This window comes from Arachis duranensis, chromosome 7 (genome assembly GCF_000817695.3).
Source record: "Arachis duranensis cultivar V14167 chromosome 7, aradu.V14167.gnm2.J7QH, whole genome shotgun sequence".
Classification (NCBI taxonomy): domain Eukaryota; kingdom Viridiplantae; phylum Streptophyta; class Magnoliopsida; order Fabales; family Fabaceae; genus Arachis; species Arachis duranensis.
The window spans coordinates 24,957,268-24,962,824 of NC_029778.3; positions in this window are offsets into that span (position 1 = coordinate 24,957,268).

Here is a 5,557-nt window from a genome sequence, read left to right on the forward strand (position 1 = left end):
TTATTTCATACAGACTAGGGACAAAACATGGTGTGAATAATTTGTCTGGACTGATGATGTAGAAGAAAACGAATATAAAGGAAGATTGTATGCTACTACAAATTACAATAAACAAGTGAGGGTCAATATAACTTGACAGATTGAAAAGCTGGAAGCTAAAGTGAGAATCCAAAAATGTATAATCCAATTGTTAGGCATATTGATTTTTTTCACTTTAGTTGTTGTGTTAGTTGTGACTTTAAAATTCTGACAATGTTGTATGTAATATGTTAATAGATGAATTAAAGTAAGTTATAGTTGCTTTTCTTTAGTAATGTGCCTTATTTTGATAGAGTAGTTACCATAAAGAAAAAAAAGCTAAAAATAATCTATATTCATAATAGCATAATGTGTAATCACTGAAATTGACAAACATGATAGAGTAGCAAACATTAAAGGAACAAAACAAGTGCAATGCAAAAAAAATTACGTCTGGCAACATTAGTCAAAGTTTGGGCAAGCAAGAAACTAGGAAGTCTAGAATATAATAACTGTCATTCACAAAACAAAGACCTATTGTCCTAAACACCCTGATGGATTAACTAGCATTGCATTGAATATCAAGTGTTATTCTTCTTTGATGCTTTGAAACTGGGAGTTAGAACAAACCTTAGAAGACTGACTACTAGCTCCTTACATTGGATCTATACCAACGGATTGAGGTGGTCGTGACCTCCTTATTTTAGTTGGCAACTTCTATGGCCTTGTTGTTGCTGGAGTAGCTATTTCTGTTGGTGCCTACAAAAAAAATCAATCCTAGATGAGTCTAGTGTGACCAATTTTTGATGGGGTTATGTTGTAACAAAAAGAAGTGCATTACCTGTTGTTCATCTTGTGATCCTTCATAATTTGGTTGAGATAACTGAATCTCTGTAGTAAGAGGTGTATCTATTAGTGGTGGAGGATCTTGATTAGCCCCAACATTAGTAGCATTGTCAACATGAACAGGAGGATTACCACCAGGTGTAACAGTAGTAGTAAGTTGAGGGACAACCCCAAAAGTAGAAGCAATGGCCTTGGATTTGGCTTTAGCTACAATAGTTTTTGCAGCTGCAACAGCAGCAACTACTTTTACTCTCTTCTTTGAACATCCTTTCTTAGTATGTCGTTTTACTCCAGAATACCTACATATGAATGTCTTTAGATGCCTTTTTAAACTTCCACTTGGTTTCTTGTTACCACCATTGTCTTCATCAGCATCCTTTTTTCTTTTATTTGTTAGAGCTCTTGACCTTTTCCTAATGTTAGGGGTTTGTGACTGATTGTACATAGATTTCTCCTACAATGGTTGGCCAGGAAGAGGGTTACTGTGATAGGCATAAGTCTTATGGTATGAATCCATAATTATCAGGTTATGACGAAACTCTTCTGGCCTCTTTTTCACCCTTTCAAGGGCAGCACAAGCATGAACACAGGAAATGCCTACATTTAGTTAAACAAATGCTAAGTGAGATAATCATCAAAATAATTAATATAAAAATTTTAGTAACTAAGTAACAATAAGCTTTAAAGGTCAACAGTTAACATCCAGAATTGGCAAGTGTATAGTCTTTTTCCAAGATCCACCGCCATGTTTGTTGAATGGCCATGTACCTCAAATTTTTCATAGGCCTCATCACCAGTCCAGATAGAGATCTAATTATTTGATTCTTTTCTGACTTTCTCTAAATGACTTTGAATTACAGGGGGAAGTTTACCAACATGATTGGCCAGCTTTACCTTATTCTTTGCAATGGATCTCATGACAAACATCCTCACCTTTTCAAGTAATATGATGATGTGTTTGCTTCTTGCCTCTTTGATTCTTGCGTTGAAAATCTCACACGTTATTGCAAATGTTGTCCAGCTTTGGCTTATGCCTGAATTGTGACTTTGTCCATGACTTTTTAGGCCATTTGTCGAAATAAGCCCAAGCCTCTTCATTCACCCTCTTAATCTTGTTCAGATTTTCATGAAATCTTGGATGTTGTTAATCTGGCACATTTCCAAAGAAGTCTCCTCAGCTCAAGATCCTTTCATTGTTTGTTGAAGTTTTTCCATAGGTGTCACACAAAAAAATGGTGATGAATGATGCGTGAGCATCTTTTCTATCTTTTCCTAGTGAATTTACATTCAATTTGTTAAGTTTAATCTAGAATTAATCATCTTTTAGCCACTATGGATGATACTTTGAGACTTGTTCAATTCTATTTATTTTAGGTAGCATTCGGCTGGAATTGATGGAGTTTCTGCAGCACAAAAATTTAAATAAGATGACGGAGAGGAGCGACGTGCACGCATACCTGACGCGTGCGCGTGATTTGGAGCTTTCCATGGTGACGCGGGCGCGTGGATGACGCGTACGTGTGACATGCGAAGAAGGCCATCGATGCATACGCATGACTAACGCGTACGCGTGACATGCATCACGTGCAGAAAACGTAGAAAAACGCTGGGGGACGATTTCTGGGCTGTTTTTGACCCAGTTTTCAGCCCAGGAAACACAGATTAGAGGTTGTAGAATGGAGGACTCAAGGGAACACTTCCTATTACTTCCCAAGTTAGGCGTGGGTCCTACGAAGCAGGTGGTCCCCATCCATCACTTGAAGACTTGCTGATTGCCATAATTAATTCTGATTTAAATTTAAATATTATAGGAAAAGATATTAGTTTAGATATTAGATTTTAAATTAATTAGGATTAGATATAAAAGATATTAGGATTCTATACTAATTAACATTCCGTACTTCAGAGTTTACATGAATCTTAGTTTTCTTCTCTGAGTCATGAGCAACTAAACCTCCATTGTTAAGGTTAGGAGCTCTGTCTATTATATGGATTGACATTATTACTTTTCTATTTTAATTCAAGTTTTGATTTATATTTCAAGAATCATTTTCGTTCTTTATTCTATGAATTTGGGTGGAACAGAAGTATGACCCATGTTCTAATTGAGTTCTTGTATAACTTGGAAAAGCTCTTTACTTGAACAACAGCTTGAAAACATATTCTCCTGAATTTCTAATTGTTTGTATTTAACGGGATACGTGACATATAATCCCCTTATATCTGGATAATTAGGATTCTTGTGGCATATAAACTGGAATTTGATCATCACCCTTTAATTGGAATTAATTGACCAAGGAATTGGCAGTTAATGAATTTTAGAAGAGACTAGGAAGGTCTAAGGAATTAGGGTCTAGTCACATATAGTTTGCCATGAATTAAATCTTGCATGATTAAAATAGTTAGTAAGAAGTCAATCCAAAAAATAGATAACTCTGAAGCCTTAACTATTTTATCCCATATTTTATTCCCAACTTATTCACCTGCTGTCTTCAAACTCTTAATTTCCTGTTTAATACTCTTTGAACATCCAACACTCTTTTTTGTTTGCCTAACTAAGTGGTTTAACCAACCATTGTTGCTTGATCCATCAATTCTCGTGGGATCGACCCTCACTCACCTGAGGTATTACTTGGTACGACCGGTGCACTTGCCGGTTAGTTTGTGGGTTATAAATCTCGCACCAAGTTTTTGGTACCGTTGCTGGGATTTATAGTGATTAACAACTATTAGTTGTTTGATTGCTTAGATTAGGCATTTTATTTTTAATTTTATTAAAATCTATTTTTAATATCTTTGAAAAAAAAAGAAAAAATATTTTAATAGCACTAATATTTTTAGTAATTTCTGAATTTAAGTTTGGTGTTTCCTAGTTCAGGTTACCGCACTGGAAATTCTCTGCACTCTAACGTAGAGAGTTCCATTTTTTTCTTATCTTCTGTTTGTTTATGCGCAGGAACAGAGAGAAAGAACATTTCTTAGACTTTGATCCTGAACCTGAAAAGACTTTCAGGCGGCGTTTACAACAAGCTAGACTTTGCAAGGTTATAGAATCCACTATAGATCCTAACAATGCTGATAATGCGAATGTGGCAAATCCGAATGGGAATGAGCAACAAAGGAGAGTACTTGGCTCTTACTCTACTCCTACTGCAGATCTTTATGAAAAAAGTATTGTGGTGCCTCCTATAGCTGCAAACAACTTTGAGTTAAAGCCACAACTGGTCACCCTGGTGTAACAAAACTGTCAGTATCATGGTCTTCCCTACGAAGACCTAAATCAGTTTATTTCTAGTTTTATGCAGATTTGTGATACTGTGAAGACAAACGGAGTGAACCCAGAGGTATACAAATTCATGCTCTTCCCGTTTGCTCCGACGGATGGAGCAAAGTTTTGGCTAGATTCCTAATCCAAGGAGAGTCTGGATACTTGGAACAAGGTTGTTACTGAGTTTCTCACAAAATTTTTCCCACCAAAGAAGCTGACTAAGCTTAGGGTGGAGGTTCAGACCTTCAGGCAGAAGGATGGTGAAACTCTGTATGAAGCTTGGGAGAGATACAAGCTACTAACTAGGTAATGTCCTCCGGACATGCTCTCTAAGTGGACCCAACTAGATATCTTTTATGAAGGTTTAGGTGAAATATCCAAGATGTGCTTAGATAATTCTGCAGGAGGTTCATTGCACAAGAAGAAGACACTAGAGGAGACTATTGAGCTTATTGAATTGGTTGCTAGCAACCAATATTTATACTCATCTAACAGGAATCCTGTGAACTCTGAGGCTCCTCAAAAGAAGGGTGTCATGGAAGTAGAAGCTCTTAGTGCTATTCTTGCTCAGAACAAGCTTATGTCTTAGCAAATAAGTCTACTTACTCAACACATGGGTGACATGCAAGTCTCAGCTATCAACATCCAAAATCCACCTCAAGAGGTCTCCTATGACATGGCATGAAATTTGGTGCAAAATGATAATTATGATTATGCTCAATCCTTTTCTAAACAGGTCAATTACATGGGGAGTGGTTCTAGAAATCCCAATAATGACCCCTATTCTCAGACATACAATCAAGGATGGAGAAATCACCCAAATTTTGGATGGAGAGACCAACCTCAGAGACCTCAGAATTTCAACAATAATTCACATGGCAGCTTCCAACAGAACAATTACAATAACTGCCAATTTTAGTCTCAGCAACAACAACCACCTCAGTAGCTAAATCTAAATCCCAAGAAGATTCTAATTGGGAGATGATGAGGAGTTTTATGCAGGAAACCAGAGCCTCCATTAGAAACTTAGAAGTGCAAATGGGCCAGCTGAGCAAGCAAATACCTGAGAGGTCTGCAAGTACATTACCAGGTGATACAGTGGTGAACCCAAGAGAAGATTGCAAGGTTATTCGGTTGAGAAGTGGTAAAGTAGCTGGCTCTGAGACCAAGGCCAATGAAGAATTAGTTAAAAAAGAAGATCCAGATGAGAAGAAGGAAGAAGTAGAGGGCGCCCCTCCTAAGCGTGCAGATAGCCCATTCCTTGATTCTCTTGACACTTATCATACCTTGCCAAAGGCTCCTGAATACAAGCCAAAAATGCCATATCCTCAGAGGCTTCAGAAGGCTTCCAAAGAAAAGTAATTTTCCAAATTTTTAGATGTCTTCAAGAAGCTACAGATCAACATTCCTTTTGCAGAGGCTCTT